The sequence below is a fragment of the Carcharhinus amblyrhynchos genome, chromosome 7 (assembly GCF_965287045.1).
Source record: "Carcharhinus amblyrhynchos chromosome 7, sCarAmb.v2.hapA, whole genome shotgun sequence".
NCBI classification, from domain to species: Eukaryota; Metazoa; Chordata; class Chondrichthyes; order Carcharhiniformes; family Carcharhinidae; genus Carcharhinus; species Carcharhinus amblyrhynchos.
Genome location: NC_137330.1, coordinates 101069592 through 101088767, shown reverse-complemented (window position 1 = coordinate 101088767; position 19176 = coordinate 101069592). Strand labels below are relative to the sequence as shown.

The 19176-nt window shown below is 41.0% G+C and overlaps 1 protein-coding gene and 1 pseudogene across 4 annotated transcripts in view; one reads left to right on the top strand and one right to left on the bottom strand.

The window, feature by feature from the left end:
- atg5 (ATG5 autophagy related 5 homolog (S. cerevisiae)) overlaps nt 1-19176 on the top strand; it is a 156125-nt gene that overhangs the window by 63528 nt on the left and 73421 nt on the right. The gene's annotated exons all lie outside the window — the stretch shown is intronic.
- On the bottom strand, nt 16033-17563 carry LOC145345285 (large ribosomal subunit protein eL20 pseudogene; annotated as a pseudogene).

Here is a 19176-nt window from a genome sequence, read left to right as displayed (position 1 = left end):
GATGACAGTAATTAACTGCAACAGGACACATAGTCCAGCAGAATGGGCAGGTGGATGGCAGATGGAATTTAATACAAAGAAGTGATGCATTTTAGTAAGGAGAGGTACTATAGACTTAATGGCACAGTTCTGAAGGTTAAAGCACCTGCAGATTAATATACGTAGATCTTTGAAAATGTTAAGACATACTGAGAGAGTAGTTAGCAAAGCATACGGGATGTTGGGCTACAGAAGTATAAATACATGCGTATTGAGTACAAAAGCATAGAAGTTGCGCTGAACCTTTCTAAAAAATCTGTTTTGACCACAACTAGAATATTACACCCAGTTCTGGTCACCCCTCGGGATGGTTTCAGGGCTGAGTGAATTTAGCTGCAAAGTTGGAGAACTTGGAGTAAACGAAGTTGAGGGGGAAATCTGAATGAAGTGCAAAAGATTGTTATGTTTAGATTAATAGACAAAAAAAGGAAACAAGTGCATTTAGACTACATCTGATAGGTTTATGGATGGAAAGGGTTTGGTTTAGGTTAGAGGGTCATTGCTTTTTAACTGGTTGGCGCAACATCGTGGGCCGAAGGGCCTGTTCTGTGCTGTTATGTTCTATGTAAGTTAATCAGTCATTTGGACAAGAAATACAGTGAGGTTGTGAGGAAGAACCTTTGAATACAGTGGAATTGTAATGAATTTGTTTGTGGAAGCAGAGAAGTCAGTGATTTCAGAAGGAATATGGAATGGCACTTGAAGGAAATAAATTTGTAGGACAAAGTGGGTAGAGCAGGAGAATGGGACTGACTGGATTGCTCGGGCAGGCACAGTGACGTAATGGTATTGTCACTGGACTAGTAATCCATACCCAGGGCCAGATCTGGGGACCCAGGTTCAAATACCACCACAGCAGATGGTGAAATTTAAATTCAGGAAAAAATCTAGAATTAAAAGTCTAATGATGACTGTGATTGTTGAAAAAAATCCCATCTAATTCACTCATGTCCTTTAGCGAAGGAAATCTGCCACCCTAACTCACTCTGGCCGACATGTGACTTCAGACGGACAGCAATGAAAATGCTCGGTCTGAAATGGAGGGCGGTTAGGGATGGGCGATAAATGCTGTCCCAGCCAACGGCGCTGTCATCCTATGAATGAATTTTTGAAAAATCAAAAACCTGTCCTTGTAATATTATGCCATTGTGAAAATCTTTGAAGTCTGTTTTAAAAAAATGATAATGGCATCTTTTCATTATTCAGATGGTGCTCAGGCCAGTTAAATTTCTTAGTGAAATATAATTCTATAATCAAAATGCATCAACTTAATACAGCTGGCTTCCATTAATAGGAATATGATGGCCAGACAATCTGTTTTAGTGATGGTGATTGCGGGATAAATTATTGACTGAACAGTTAGGACAGATCCCTGGCGCCGTCTTGTGAAATGATGGATTAGGATTATCTGCATCCACCTAAAAGATAGCCCCTGTAACAGTGTAGAGCTCCATCTGAACTGCACTGGAATTGTAATGACCTAGTACCCTGCATTTGTTTGTGGAAGCAGAGAAGTCAGTGATTTCAGAAGGAATATGGAATGGCACTTGAAGGAAATAAATTTTGAGAATTTTGTGTGACTTGAACCTATGACTTTCTGACTGAGAAGCAAGCTGCCATTGGAATCTCAGCTAGTATAGCTTCAAATTGTTGATGTTAAGACAGTTATATTTGGACAGTGTCAGAGGAAAGGAGAAATGGCCATTTAGAAAGAAATGTAAGAGCATGGACTATCAAATGTTAGTATGACACATTGTGCAGGAACAAGTGTGGTTATTTTAAATTCTGCAACATTTGATAATAGTGGTTAAAGGGCTATTCTGCAGAAAGTAAACTTTAACTGTTTCTACCAGATGGAAACAGTCAGAAATTGATTGGCCACTCGTTTTAGATCCCACCTGATTTTCCTTTGTATTGAAATAGTGTTAAAATAGAGCCCCATTTCTCAGCCAGAAACTCTGAATAAAGTATCTGAGATTATTTAAAATAACCATAGCTTAAAATGCACAGATTCAAATGAAAAAAATTCCAACAGTCGCACCGTTAACTCCTACATATGGGGAAGTGTTTCATTTGTGAAGCTTTTGATCAAGGGTGAAATTAGTAATCTTTTTATGCACTAATTTAGCTCAGCGAGAAACATTGTGAACCAAACATTGCAATCGTGCATTGCTGCTCTGGAGCATTTTTAGTCCACTTTTAAATATGTGCTGACAGTTCAGTATTTCATTGCTTGCGCTGTTAAGCAAATCTATAAAGAACAGTCACTGTGGAGCCCATCAATGTTTGCAATGCAAATAACTTTTTGTACCATTTTTGGCAAACATTTTAGTCTCCTTATTTTCAGGTGGCATGGTCTGCTGTGTTTTAATATAAAATGATGGTTCTTTATTTCAAGATATATTTGCTTTCAGATGTACAACATACAAATATTCAAATTGTCTAGCAGGTCGAGAACTAATTTTAAAATTGTTTGTAGACATTTTTTAAAATTCATTTGTGGGTATTGCTGGCTGGCTTTTATTGCCCATTCTAGTTGCCCTATGAGAGTGGTTAAGAGTCAGTTACATTGCTGTGGCTCTGGGGTCACATGCAGGCCAGACCAGGTAAGGACATTAGTGAACACGATGGTTTTTTTTAACAATTGATAGTTTTATGATCATCGTTAAACTTCTAATTCACTTGTTCTCTCCCCTTCTCCCCCCCCCCCGCCCCGCCGCCTCACTCCCCATCCAGCACCACCTCCCTGCTTCACTCCCCATCCAGCAACCCCGCCCTGTCTTCCCTCCGCAGTGTGGCGATGGGAGGATTTTCACAGTAACTTCATCGCAATATTAATGTAAGCCTACTTGTGACACTAATAAATAAATTTAACGTAATATGCCCAAGGCCTAAGCTGTAAATATCAAAATGTTTAACTTATATTAGGACCATCGAATCCCTGCAGTGCAGAAAAGCATCATTTGGCCCATCGGACCTGTGCCAAATCTCCAAAAGAGTGGCCCACCGCCCCAAAACCCCACACATTTACCATGGCTAATCCATCTAACCAATGCATCTTTGGACACTAAAGGGCAATTCAGCCAAATAGTGACTTGGACAATGTAGAGAAGACCTGTGAAAATTTACCCCAGGAATTGAGCAGTATTAAGAAAAGAAAAATTATGCAAAACAAAAGGCTGCCTCGTAAGCCTGTGACTAAGGTCAGTACATATACTGTCAGAGGACAAGTAACAGAATCATTAGAATGCTAATTATAAGACAGGAAGCAGAGAGTTAAAGGTAATGACTCAGATGGGCAAGTGATAGAAAGTGGTGTTCAACAAGAGTTACAGCCGGAATCGCTGTTTTATTCACAATTTGCATCAATAATTTCAACTCGGGGATCAGAAATACAATTTCAAAATTTGTGGATAATGCTGAATTGAGCATGTAATAAATCCTGGTGAGGATTGTAATAAGGGGACGGTAATAAACTTGCAGAATAGGTCAATATTTGGGAAATGAATATGGATAAGTGTGAGATGATGCATTTTGTTAGGAAGAATAAAGAGGCTACCTACTTTTGGAAAATATGTGCTTAAATGGAAGAGTAACAGAAGGAACTGGGAATATAAGTACACAAATCAACGCTAAAGTAACATTTAAAAAAAGGCTAAAAACAGGTTAATCAAGCCAAAAATATAAATAATGCATATAAGAGAATAATGAAAAGTAGAGAAGATATGCTAAATCTTGCTTAGGCCTTGTTTAAATTACTGTGAAGAGTTCTGCTGTTCATATTATAAAACAAATGTAAAGGCACTGGAGAAGATAAAACATTTACTAGAATGGTCCCAGACTGAGTAGTTGTAGCCCTTGGGAAAGATTGAACAAGTCTCTCTTCTCTGTTGGAATAGTGGACAAAAATACAATTATTTAACTGTTGATGTTACCGAAGGTAATTTCTAGTTTATGTTGTTCTTTCTCCATGGAAGTATGATCTTTCTGCCATAAGTTGTTTGACTTTGCTACTCTTCCTGAAACTCTACTTTTGAGCATTATTCAAAAATGTTGGTAGAATTTGGTCATACATTTTCCAATATTATAATAATTATAGGTAAATTTTATTGACTTCCACTTATTTCAAGAACTCCCCTTTTGTTTTAATAAAGGTCATTGTAGTTTGGTCTCAAAGATTGTCAAATTATATTGAAAACACATTACTTTTTAAGCAAGTGGTTGGTAGATTTCAGTGACCAAAGCTAAAATGCTTGTTTATGTGTGATCAGAGCGCCTTAATTGGTGTGCAACAGATGAAGCATCATTTCTTTCTTGAGATTAAGGTCTACAATGCTCCATCATTGAATGCATTTATGGCTGGGGTAGGCAGGTTTGAGAATTGAGGGTTATAACAAACACGCAGGAAGATGGAGTCAAAGCCCAAGATCAGCCATAATCATATTGAATGACAGAACAGACTTGATGCCATATGGTCTACTCACCCCCTTTCCTGTGTCCTTATGTTAAGTTTGTGTAATTTTGCTGAATTTGAACTATGCTGCGTTCAAGACTAACATATCCTTTCTGAGGTATAGTGAATGCCTTCTAGGTGGGGTTTGACCAAGGCCGTATATAAATGAAGTATCACTTAAGAACATAAGAACATAAGAACATAAGAAATAGGAGCAGAAGTAGGCCATCTGGCCCTTCGAGCCTGCCCCGCCATTCAATAAGATCATGGCTGATCTGTCGTGGCTCAGTTCCACTTTCCCGCCCTCTCCCCATAACCCTTAATCCCTTCTCTTATCAAAAACCCATCAACCCGCTTCTTAAAAATATTTAGCGAGGCAGCCTCCACCACTTCAACGGGCAGAGAATTCCAGAGATTCACCACCCTTTGAGTGAAGAAGTTCCTCCTCAACTCCGTTCTGAACCGCCCCCCCTTTATCTTGAGGCTGTGCCCCCTAGTCCTACTGTCTTTTTTGAGCGGGAAGAGTCTTTCCACCTCTATCCTATCCATCCCATTCATCATCTTATACGTCTCAATGAGATCTCCCCTCATTCTTCTAAACTCTAACGAGTACAAGCCTAGTTTATTCAGCCTCTCCTCATAGCTCAACCCCCTCAACTCCGGTATCAGCCTAGTAAACCTCCTCTGCACTCCCTCCAAGGCCAAAATATCCTTGCGCAGGTGCGGCGCCCAAAACTGCACACAGTACTCCAGCTGCGGCCTCACCAATGCCCTATACAGCTGCAGCAAGACCTCCCTACTTTTATATTCAATCCCCCTCGCTATGAAGGCCAGCATCCCATTCGCCTTCCTGACCACCTGCTGCACCTGCAGGCTGGGTTTTTGCGACTCATGCACAAGGACCCCGAGGTCCCTCTGCACCGTCGCCTGCTGCAGTTTTTCGCCACTTCTTCAACGTTATATTCCAAATGCCTTGATATAAAAGTCACCACTTAACTACTCCTTTTCGTTACGTATTGTGGCTGTGCTATAGCTTTTGTGTGTCTGGGCACTTTAAATCCCTTCGTCCTCCACATCTTCAAGTTCACTGTCATTAAGAAAATATTCTGATATCCTGTATGCCTTTTTCTGAACCAAAATGAATGACTTTACTGTGCAGCACCTCATCAAGAAGCTTTTGAAAATCCTTGTGTATAAAATCCATGGCATTTCCGTTGCAACAAAGCTCATTTCTTTTTGTAAGATCTCTCAATTTACTGGGAAGACTAATTTGTTTTAGAACTGCTGGCTACCTTTGACTGCAGAGTTATTTTTAAGCGATTATTCGTTTTCAGTGCCTCCATTGCTCAGGCAGAAGTTGATTTGCGTAGTTATCCGATTTATACCTTTTCCCCTGCTATTCTGATTGGTGGTTGGTAACTAGTGGAGTGCCGCAGGGATTGGTGTTGGGGCCTCAGCTATTAATCATTTATATAGATGATCTGGAGGACGGAGCTGAGTGTAGGGTGTCGAAATTTGCTGATGACACAAAGATGAGTGGAAAAGCAAATTGTGCAGAGGGTGTGGAAAGTCTGCAGAGGGATCTGGATAGGCTGAGTGAGTGGGCACCTGTCAGATGGAGTACAATGTTAGCAAGTGTGAGGTTATCCATTTTGGCAGAAATAATAGGAGGAGGGATTACTATTTAAAGGGTGAAAAGCTGCAGCATGCTATGGTGCAGAGGGACCTGGGGGTCCTTGTGCATGAGTCGCAAAAATCCAGTCTGCAGGTGCAGCAGGTGATCAAGAAGGCAAATGGGATGCTGGCCTTTATAGCAAGGGGGATAGAATATAAAAGCGGGGAGGTCTTGCTGCAACTGTACAGGGCACTGGTGAGGCCGCAGCTGGAGTACTGTGTGCAGTTTTGGTTGCCGCACTTGCGCAAGGATATTTTGGCCTTGGAGGGAGTGCAGAGGAGGTTCACTAGGCTGATACTGGAGATGAGGGGGTTGGACTATGAAGAGAGACTAAATAGACTGGGTCTGTACTAGTTGGAGTTTAGAAGGATGAGGGGGGGATCTTATAGAGACGTATAAGATTATGAAGGGGATGGATAGGGTAGAGGTAGAGAGATTCTTCCCACTCAGAAAGGACAGCAGGACTAGAGGGCACAGCCTCAAGATAAGCGGTGGGGGGGAAGCAGTTTAGAACAGAGTTGAGGAGGAACTTCTTCAAAGGGTGGTGAATCTCTGGAATTCTCTGCCCGTTGATGTGGTTGAGGCTACCTCGCTAAATATATTTAAGTCACGGGTAGATAGGTTTTTGGTAGGCGAGGGAATTAAGGGTTATGGGGAGAAAGCGGGAAAGTGGAACTGAGCCACTTCAGATCAGCCATGATCTTATTGAATGGCGGGGCAGGCTCGAAGGGCTAGATGGCCTACTCCTGCTCCTACTTCTTATGTTCTTATTATATTCTTCCTAAACAGAGCTTTTACCTTGACAACTCTGCAGTCATCTGGCACAACTGCCGTACCCAAAGGTGTTTGAAAGATGTTGATCGGAGCCTCTGCTATTTTCTCTCTCATTTTGTTCAATGTTCTAAGATGCCTGCTTAACAAGACCTGTGCTGCAATTTGCTGGCCACATTGTGCCTGATGCAGAACGTGCTATTCTGAAAAAATTGCATACTGGCCAAAAGACTGGTTATATGTCTGCCGCCAAATGGTTTGCAATCTTCCCAGTCCTTTTCCGCTGGCGCAAACAGGATCTTGTCCACAAAGGGCGCAAGACTGATTAATGTGAGATCGACTTGATTTCAATTCATTAGCGAGTTTGGCGAGTGATCACCGCCACCCCCACCACCACCAAACGAATGTTCCCTATTCCCTGGCAGTGTCATATGGGCATCAATCACTACTGGTCCCTTGAAGTATGGTCCAGGTATCATGGATTGCAAGAGCAAGGGAGGATGTGAATACTACTTAGCACTATCCCCTGTGATGCAAAAGGGTGAGTCAATCGCTGCCATGGTGTGGGATGAGGGGCTTTCAAGGGTGTGGTGGGTGGAGGGGATGGAGGGATGCTCATGCTGGGCCGGAGGTCCTCAGGTCAAAGGTCGCCACTGGGTTGGGGCTCAAATGCTGAATATTCTCTCTGCCTACTGAAAGACCTTTGGGATATTTCATATGAGGTTAAGTTCAAATCCCATTAATGTCTGTCTCCTTGAAAGGCTCTGTAACTTATTTTTAATGTTCCTTCCCAGGCCCTGCAGTTACAAGCAGAGACGTGATGGCCATGCTGGGGGAGCTTGGAGGACAGTGAAGCCTTGGGTGGTTAGGGACGTGGCTGGACATTGTCCAGCTGGCAGTGCCAACTGGCAACCTCTAATTGTGCCACAAAAATGATTCAAAGTTCATTTCAATAAACTAAAATTAACCTTCGTCTTCAGTTGTAGTTGACATCTGCAAGATCTGACAAAACTTGGGCATCCCACACAGGCGCAGGTGAGGAAGAGCCAAATATGCAAAGGGTATGGCTTAATAGCTATTGAGTTGGATGATCAGCAATATCGTCTGTTTCTATGATCATAATGAATGGTGGAGCAGGCTTTTAGGGCCAAATGACTTGCTCCTCCTCCTATTTTCTATGTTTCTGTGTAATTGGACAACTGCCCAAGGAACCAGCATAGAAACAATAGATTGAATGGTCTGTGTGTGTGCCATGACATTGTATTTGAAGGATAAGCCATTACATACAATTCAAATCCACGTCCCCAGGTCTATACTTTGCACTGTCCATCAGCTTAATTACAGCCTCTCAGATTGCCTGAATCTAGTACAGTTCGCCTACTGCCGACGCAACAGATCCACAGCACATGCCATCTCCCGGGGCCTGCACTCATCCCTGTAACACCTAGATAACAAAGACACTTATGTCAGACTACTATATATGGACTACAGCTCTGCCTTCAGCATCATTATTCCTACGAAACTCATCTCCAAACTCCATGGCCTGGGGCTCGGCTCCTCCCTCTGCAACTGGATCCTGAACTTCCTAACCCACAGACCGCATCAGTAGGATGGGCAACAACACCTCCTCTGCGATCATCCTCAACACCGGTGTCCACAAAGCTGTGTCCTTAGTCCTTTACTATAATCATTATACACCTATGACAATGTGGCCAAATTGCCCTGCAACTCGATTTTCAACTTTGATGACACCACCATAGTGGGTCAGATCTCAAACAATGATGATACGGACACAGGAAAGAGATAGAGAATCTGGTGAACTGGCGTGATGACAATTATCTCTCCATCAATGTCAACAAAACAAAGGAGATTGTCATCGACTTCAGGAAATATAGTGGAGGGCATGCCCCTCAATGGGAACCAAGTAGAAATGGTTGAGAACTTCAAGTTTTTAGGTGTCCAGATCACTAACAACTTGTCCTAGTTCCTCCATGCTGACGATATAGTTAAGAAAGCCCACCAACACCTCTACTTTCTCAGAAGACTAAGAAAATTTGGCCTATTCGCTATAGCTCTTACCAACTTTTACAGATACATCATAGAAAGCATTTTATCTGGTTGTTTCGCAGCTTGGTATGACTCCTGCTGTGCCCAAGACCACTTTAAACTACAAAGGGTCATGACAGAAGTCCAATCCATAACTCAAACCAACCTCCGACCAATTGACTCCATCTGCACTTCATGCTGCCTTGGAAAAGCAGCCAGCATAATTTAGGACCCCACGCACCCTGCACGTACCCTCTTCCACTTTCTTCCGTTGGAAAAAAGATACAAAAGTCTGAGGACATGTACCAACTGACACAAGAACAGCTTCTTCCCTGCTGCCAACAGACTTTGGAATTGACTTGCCTCACATTAAGTTGGTCTTTCTCTACACCCTAGCTATGACTGTAAGACTACATTTTGCACTCTCCTCCTCTGTGTACCGTATCCTCTGTGTACCGTATCCTCTGTGTACCGTATCCTCTGTGTACCGTATCCTCTGTGTACCGTATCCTCTGTGTACCGTATCCTCTGTGTACCGTATCCTCTGTGTACCGTATCCTCTGTGTACCGTATCCTCTGTGTACCGTATCCTCTGTGTACCGTATCCTCTGTGTACCGCACAGTGCATTTTACTGTATATTAATGCATGTGACAAATCAAATCAATGTCTCAAACTCATAACCTCCCACTCCTTCCTATATGTCCCAAACACCTATTTTTCCACAATCAGCCACCTCAGCACTTCTCAATAATTCCTTCCTGAACACATTTAACTTGTCATTATGCTATTGATAACTTGCGTGAAATCTATTTTTGTTTTCAACCTTTTTGGTTACTTCATCTGAACTTCGAACGTTGGCCTGCTCTTCCTCTGAAATACTTTCGGACATTTTATCGAAGTAAGAGTGCTGTATGAATACATGCTGAATGATACTAATGTGATGCCATCAGAACCTATCCTCACCAGTATTTCAGGATTGTAACATTTTGTAAGTGGTGACAGACTGTGTGCTGTTCTTGCACAATTTATTTATTTCATTTCACCTGGATTTTAAGAATCTTCCTGTTGCACTGTTGGAAAACACAAAGTGGCATTTCTTATCTTGCAGTTAGAATAGATGTCATTGTTGACAGTTTGTTTAAATTAATCTGTTCTTAATATTCTGTTTAATGTTGAATTGATAGCTCTTACAAGCAATCTTGTGCTGATTGCAGTTTTGCATTGCCTAAGCAGGCAGACATAATAAAGAAAATAAACAGTTTTATACAGCATTTTCAGGATCTTAAACATCTTTATACCCAATGAAGCAGTGTTAAAGTGCAAGTTTTGAAGGCTATAGACTAGGTGCTGGGGAATGGAATTAAAATAGATAGATGCTTGTTGGCTGGCACAGATGTTCGGGGCCTCTTGCTGTGCTGTAAAACCCAATAACTCTAAGTGTTGCACTGTAGGAAATGAGGCAGGCAAATTGCATACAACAATGACATTAGCCAGATAATCTGCCTTACACGTAATTTGAGGAATAAATATTGGCTTGGACACCAGATAGAACTCCCAAGTTCTCCACCAAACAGCATCATAGGATCTGAATGGCTGGCACGTGGCATAGTGGTTAGCATTGCTGCCTTACAGTGGACCCAGGTTTGATTCCAGCCCTGGTCACTGTGTGGAGTTTGCACTTTCTATGCCTGCGTGGGTTTCCTCCGGGTGCTCTGGTTTCTTCCCACACTCCAAAGGTGTGCAGGTGAGGTTGACTGGCCATGCTAAATTAACCCTAGTGTCAGGGGGATTAGCAGGGTAAATATGTGGGGTTATAAGAACATAAGAACTAGGAATAGGCTTAGGCCATCTGGCCCCTCGAGCCTGCTCCACCATTCAGTAAAATCATGGCAAATCTTTTCATGGACTCAGCTGCACTTACTCATCCGCTCACCATTACCCTTAATTCCTTTACTGTTCAAAAGTTCATCTATCCTTGCCTTAAAAACATTCATTGAGGTAGCCTCAACTGCTTCACTGGGTAGGGAATTCCACAGATTCACAACCCTTTGTGTGAAGAAGTTCCTCCTCAACTCAGTCCTAAATCTGCTTCCCCTTATTTTGAGACTATGCCCCCTAATTCTAGTTTCACCAGTCAGTGGAAACAACCTGGGATGGGTCCTTGGTGAGATTGTGGGCAGTGTAGACTCGATGGACCGAGTGACCTCTTCTTGTACTGTAATGATTCTGTGCTTTTATGCTGATCTTTTAAATCCATGTGAGACTTGAGTGTAATGTCAGAAAATGCAACCATTGGCAGTGCAGTGCTCCCTTGGTATTGTACTAAATTTTCAGTCAGGATTATGTGCTCAAGGCGCTGAAATAAGGTTGAAAACCCCAACCTTTTTCACAGTAACTTCATTGCAATGTGAATGTAAGACTACTTGTGACAAATAAGTAAACTTTAAACTTTGAAAATGAGTGCAAAGAACAAGGACAAAGAACAACTCAGTGCGGGAAACAGGCCCTTCGGCCCAACGAGCCCGTGCCACCATTTTAACATTGAGTCCCCCCTCCACCCATGACCCTTGTCTCTGCTTAGAGTGCCGCAACTGAGGTACAGCTAAAACTATGCAATACAGAAGAAATGTGATAAAATAGGCAGTGGTTGTGGAGTTTGTGCTCAAATAATTGTTATTATTTTCAATGTTTTAGACATTTGACGATCTAAAGAATATCCTGTTTTCTAAAAGAGTGAAGATAATTATAAATGGGTGAAATCTTCAATTTTTGGTTGAAATTTGAATGCCAATTTGTAGTGGGTTTGTTAAGCTATTGTTGAACTGTTTTTATAGTTTCAACATGACACACTGAATTTTCTTGGCATTAGTCATTCTGTCATTAAAACACTGACGTTTGAAAACATAACATGCATGCAAATATTTATCACTATTCTCTAATGTCAGTGTGCTTGCTGCAATTGTTGATGTTGCCCCAAGCTATAAAAGAATAAACTTCTTTCAAATATTTATGAAACAACAGATTTTGTTGTTATTAATCATATTAACAAGCAGATAAATGCAATAAAAGCATTGGGTTCAGATTTTACTTTGGTTTACCAGACTCTAAGTTTGGTTTCCATTGTACAAGTTCCTTTTGCTGTTATTAATATTCTGACTTATTCTGTACTTAATCTGATGTGCGTACAGCATGTATGTTAAAGTTAGTATTTCTTTTAGTTTACAAATTTCAAAGCTAATTGAGCATTTGATATTTCTGGTGTTCTTGATTTCAGCAAAGCTTAACTTAGCAAGAATTGAGAATGCAGAATGGCATGTAGCCCACTAAATATGCTGTTCTTCTCTGAACTTATTTTACATTGACATCTGGTAAAGGCAAAAATTTCCAGAATTGTCAAATTCATCAAGTTTAATTTCCCACAAGTTCTCATTTCACAAGAGAAAGTAAAAATTTGATACGTATAAAACTGCCTCAGCTGTAACTGTCGGCACAAAGACTAAAGCCACTGAAAATAATTATTAAATGGTGCTCATTTAAAAATAATCTGTTGAGAGGTTAAAAATACAATTAAATAATCCTCCCTTGTCTTTAGAAAACTTTCATTCAGTTTGCAAGTGGGACTGAAACTGAGGATGAACTTCAAAAAGTAAGCATACGGAGGATGAGTTCCTGAAAGTATTCACTAGTGCAGACATGCCTTTTGTCAAATGCGATTCTATAACTAAACTGACTTCATTATTGCTTCCCGAGAATATTTGTAAACTCAGCATTAAATCCTGAGGCAAAGTCAATATGCAATGATTGGGTGTAAAATCTACAAAGTGCTGGTTGGATTAAGTGAGTCATTGAATGCAAAAGTCATCTCACATTGGAAAGAGGCCAACTGCTTTTGTAAAAGTGACAAAATAAATCTGATAACGACCTGACTGTCAGTAAATTGCAAAAAAAATTCACCAATGTCACAGAGTAATGATGTTTAGTTGAAGTTGGTAAACATACATATGATTCCTGGTATTCTCGCTAAAATTTGGAAATGGGTGAAGAATGGTCTGAAAGTAATGAAACATTGGGTAGTTGGTGAGGAAAGAGTTGCCCTGAACAGAGTTCATTATACTGGCGATCTAATTTTTCTAATCTGTTTAACCTGTCCAAATTCAGGAATCTGGAACTCAATTCACAATGGCCAGATTTGGAAGGGCAAAACAAAATATGACACTTGAGCCACACTGGTGGGACAATAGGACAGACGAATAAAAACTTGGTTAACCATTAACTCTGGAAGTACATGCGTATCCTCTTGATTTTGTAGATACAGTTATCCTACCTCTTGTTCTAAATATCTTGCATTTAGTCCTCTTTCTGTGACTCCATGCTCCTGATCTCTGAGAATAGTATGCTTCCACTTACCCTTTTCCATTCAGTCTTTTCAACGTATCTATTACAATTGCCCCTAAATACTTCCAGTTCATTAATTTTTTCTATTTGTATTTTCTCACATCAGACAGCATCTTAATCAATCCATTTTGTACCTGCATAAAATCTGTGGGTGGAATTTTCTGCATAACCCACTGCGTGTTTTGTCATTGGCTGGCGGTGAGACCTTCTGGTGCTGCTGTTGTCCTGTTGAATGCACCCCTCTGCTGCCATGAAACCCACAGCGAGGATGTGATGTTGGTGGCACTGGAAGACCCTGCTGGTGTGAATGGCTGGAAAATTCCAGCCTCTATCTTTCATAAGCATAGAGCTCAATACAGCAGACAGGCAATAAGGGATAGGTGGTAATAAATGCTACACTTGATAAGTGAAGCTCACGTCCCAGGAATGAACTTGAAAACAAAATCACTTTTTCCCTCTTACTCTATACATTGAGCTAAGTGGTCTGAGATTATTTGAATTAGTTTTGTGTCTCATTTTTAAATCAATTTTACATTAGCAATGCTACAGTCTTTAGGAACACCCACATTCAGTAAAGCCCTGAAATGCAATTTCTTGGGCCTCAACGATTTTCCTTCAAAAGTGCATATCTCACATATATTACAGGTAATGCAACTACTAATTTACTTGCTAGTAGAATATCCTTATTCTATCGCTATGCAATTTAATAAAAAGGATGCCATATCACCACCTCAACAAGCTCTTCCTCTTTCTAAAAGACACAAAGCACGTCTTGTGCTTGTTCTCCTTCTAGTTGCATCTTTTAACCTTTTAACATGTTGCAACCATTTATCCCCAGGTGCTTATCTCTGATCAGTTTCGATACTCATAACCAAATCTGAGGTGGAAATGTTTTTTTTACTCTTTCGTGGGATCTGGGCATTGCTGACAAGGCCAACATTTGTTGCCCATCCCTAAATTCCCTTGAATTAAGTAGCTTGCTCAGCCAATTTAGAGGTCAGTTAAGAGTCAACCCTATTTCTATGAATCTCGAGCTATGTGTAGGTCAGACCAGAAAAGGGATGGCATATTTTCTGCTTTAAAGCCCAGTAGTGAACTAGTTGGGTTTTTACAGCAATCAATGAATTCAGAACTAGAGGGCACAGCCTTAAAATAAGCGGTGGGGGGTGGGGGTGCAGTTTAGAACAGAGTTGAGGAGGAACTTCTTCTCTCAGAGGGTGGTGAATCTCTGGAATTCTCTGTCCATTGAAGTGGTGGAGGCTACCTTGTTGAATATGTTTAATTGACGGGTAGATAGATTTCTGATCGATAAGGGAATTAAGGGTTATGGGGAGCAGGTGGGTAAGTGGAACTGGTCCACTTCAGATCAGCCATGATCTTACTGAATGGCAGGGCAGGCTCGAAGGGCTAGATGGCCCACTCCTGCTCCTATTTCTTATGTTCTTATGAAGGTCACCATTGCTGAGGCTAGATTTGTATTTCAGATTTATTAATTGTATTTAAATTCCACTAGGTGCTGTGCCAATAGGATATGTACTCATTTTCTCAGGGCATTCACCTGGGCCTCTAGATTACTAGTTTAATGATATTACCACTACGCCACTGTCTCCTCAGAAAGATGCATTTTATTTCCCTTTCTCCCTCTCTGCACCAATAATTAAGATCTTCCAGTAATAATGTTCTCCCACTCATCATTAACTGCAGATTTTCTCTTCCATTTATTTCTTTGAAGTTGAGGTCTGTAATATATCCCTAAAAAATATAACGAGCCTTTTCTAAAAAAAAATCAAGGTCCCAAGTTGCTGACTGCCTCTATTTTGTCTACACTAATCCTTGACAGGAAACAACTAGGATGTTATATTGTAGCAGTACATAAGATTAGACAGGGTAGATTCAAAAAGAATGTTCCCAATGGTGGGGGAGACTCGAACTAGGGATGATTTGAGGCTAAGGGATAAATCTTTTAGGACTGAGGTGAGGAGAAGTGCCTTTACCCAGAGAGGGTGAATCTTTGGAATTCGCTACCATGAAGTAGTTGAGGCCAAAATGTTGCGCGATTTCAAGAAGGAATTAGATCTAGCCCTTGGGGCTCAAGGGATATGGGGAGAAGGTGGAATCAGGGTGTTAAATTTGATGATCAGCCATGATCATAATGAATGGCAGAGCTGGCTTCAAAGGCCAAATAGCCTATTCCTGCCTCTACGTTCTATGTCTGGTAAATGGAATAGAGAAGTTAACCTGGAACTGTTTTTCAAAATAACTTTTGATTAGAAGACAAGTTAGCAGATGTCGGACTGGAATCACTTCTTCATATAACCATTCTAGGTATTGATCCCATTTTAACAACATTCATACTTTTAGTATAGTATAGAGTGGAGTGCGGCAAATTTATTCTGCTCTTGCCTTGCTTGAACAGTATTTCAGTTTTTTAAACATTGTTCCTGCGACGTCACTGGCATTATTTCCCATCCCAAATCAACCTTGAGAAGCTGCCAATCCATTGTGGTGCATAGTTACATCCATAGTGTTAGGGAGGGAGTTCCAAGATTTTGACCAAATGACAGGGAAGAAACAACGACATAGTTCCAATTCAGAATGGTGAATGACCTGGAGGGGACCTTGCAAGTGGCGGTGTTCCCCAGAGTCTGCCTGACAAAGTTCCAACAGTCAGTACATTTTAGAAGAAAGTGTTTGGTCTCTTGGTGGTGAAACGTGGCTTGTGCTGTTGACGCAAGATTCGGTGTGGCAGAGGGAACTTGATCTTGGAGTTATGGAACTTCTTAACAGCAGGACGGCGACACTTGCTGGATGCAATCTCCTCTACCTTCATGATCTGAATGGAGTGAGCCCGGGCACAATGACGAGCTCCCATATCACGGTAGCACTGAGTGACAGCACCAGCAGTGCTCAGATCCCTGTACTCCTTGTCCGTGTTGTGGGTTCCAATTCGAGAGTCATAGCTCAACCAGATACCAAAGTTCTTGACTTTGGTGGGTAACTTCTCAAAAACCAGTCCACAATAGACTGTTTCGCCAGCAGACTTTTTCAGCTTCTTCATCAGTGAAATGAAGTACCAGAATCGAGACTTGGCAACAATATGATTTGGAGCAAAGATGCAGATCCAGTAGAGTGCAGGGTTAGGCTCCTTAGCCGAGGGCAAGCGCCACCCAGTCACTTTGTATTCCTTAAGGGTGCCCAAAGCCTTCACGTCACCCCTCGCTCGCCTGTAACAGTCACTGGTTTGATAGCAACAAGTTATTTTTTAGACGTGTTTATGAGATGTGTACATTATTGGCAAGGCCAGCATGCTTGGTAGGTATAGATGTGATTGGCACAACTTGTGGGCCGAAGGGCCTGTTTGTGCTGTAGTGTTCTATGTTCTATTATCTACCCCTAATTGCCATTGAGAGGTGAGCTGCCTTCTTGAATTGCTGCAGTCCTTTTGGTGTAGTTGTACCCATAGTGCTGTTGGGAGAGGATTGCCAGGATTTTAATCCAGAGTCAGTGGAAAAAAAATTGCTACTTATTTCCAAATGAGGATATGTGACTTGGAAGGCAGCGTGCAGGAGGTGATGTTCTCAGGCATTTGCTGCCATGGTTTTTCTCAGCAATGGAGTTTGTGGACACTGTCAAGGGAGTCTTGTTGAGTTGCAGAAATGCATCTTATATGTGGTGCTTACTAATAGTCTGCTTTGTCCTGGATGGTGGGGAACATCTTGAGTTTGTTGGAGCTGCATTCATCCAGGCATATATGATATTGTGTCGCATTCTGACTTGTGCCTTCTAGTTGGCATATAGGCTTTGGGGAATTGGGAGGTGCATTAATTGCTATAGAATTCCCAGCCTCTAACCTGTCCTTATAACCAGAGAATTTATATGGCTGGTCAAGTTTATTTTCAAGTCAATGGTAATGCCCCAGAATGGTAGGAGATTCAGAAATGGTAACATAGGCCTAAATCTTCAGTCCTTAGATGGTTGAAGACCAGATGTATCCTAGAGGATACAGGATGCTTTGGGAGTTCCAATGCAAAGACTTTGCAGGAACTTCCAAGGAAGTTTCAACTTTGGTCAATTCCCTAGCTTCCTCAGGCCTTCTGCAAATCTCCGAGTTGGAATCGGTGACTTTGGAGGGTTTTAACTTATCTGTATAGTTAACCAGGAAATATAAGACAGAAAAACGCATGGCTAACTCTTGTGCAACTGTGCAAATGACCACACCATCCCATTCCTCACTGACTTCAAACTGGTTACACCCACTCCCCACCTCAACTACTGTGATCCTCCATTGGCCTTCAGACTTCCCCTTCTGACTTTCCTTCCCCAGTCTGACCTAACCAGACCATACCACCCTGCCCTGCCAACTGCACACCCTGCCATCTATCCACATTGCCATGCTCTGTAAGGTTCGGCTCATAGTGTTCAACATCAACACTCTATATATTAAGGAAATATTCTGCAAAATACAAAAATTAACGAACTGGTTTGTCTTTTGAAAAGGTGGATTTGTTTGGTTTGGATAAATGTCTGTTTTGCATTTTTTTAAAACACCTGTCATAGGTATTCTTGTATTTTAGTTATTTCCTTCGACACATTAAACGCCGACACTTCAGTTTTCATTTCAGTTTTCCTATGGGAGATCTGGAGCACTAATTTTACTTTCATCCTCTTACAAAGTTATGTAATTTTCCTTTCTATTTTGCTCTTGGGAATACTTTTTGTCTTATTTATGGTACTGATGGAAAATAAAATTAACAGGCCATCAAATTCCTTTTCATCTTTCTGAATCATTTTTTAAATAGGATGCTTATCTGAAAAGTTATTTGGGTGTTTGCGAAGGTAGCCCAGGATGTTTCTGAATTTCCCTTCCACAATATGTTCAGAGTTGTACAGAATCTAAACCCTTATTTTATCCCAAGTACATTTTTTTTTTGTTTTTATTCAAATTCAATCAAATCAAGTCCAATTCAGAGTCTGAACAAGTTGAGACATTCCCAATCCAAGCTGACAAGACAGGGCTCTCACCTCCTGTCTTGGGCTTGATCTACATGATCCAAGCTGATTGGAGTAGGCATAGCTCCTCCGCCAAGGCTTGATCTCATTTGCATTTTAGCCAAAGGCCAAGATGCTGCTTTTAAAAATTGCTTCAAATTAAGCTAAAATGTAACCTAATGACTTCAACCAAGCATAGCAAGTCGATACTACACTTGATCTTAGCCAAAAACAGAGCCCAACTTAGGAACTTTTCATCCTGAAAGGATAGTAAATTGGTACCAGTGACCACACTGCTGCTTTGATTTCTCATGCCCTATTAAGGCAACATTGACCAATTTGATCAATTAGAGGCGTGAAAAATTAGCTACAATTGCAGTTTTCAATGGTTAACATTGATGTGTTTTATAAAGGATTGAACAATTGTTAAGCAAGCAAATTATTAACTGCTTTATTTCCAGTATTTTAAAATGGATTATTTAAAGATGCAATTCTACCCATTCCTTTTTTCCTTCACATTTGTTGAGATGGATGAAGAGAAAAAATGCTAACTAACATATTATGTATCAGATAAAATTGTATAGTATTTGATTTTATATAACCTTAACTAAACTCATTAAACTGTGTTCCTTGTAATAAATAAGGAATGGAAATCTTTGTAATCTCTGCCCTGCCCCATTGTAATATTTCCTGGTCTCCTAATTGTTTCCATATGGATCCTTGTTGTATTTCTGTAGGTTCCATAATGAAAGCCATTCATAGAACATAGAACATAGAACACTACAGCACAAACAGGCCCTTCGGCCC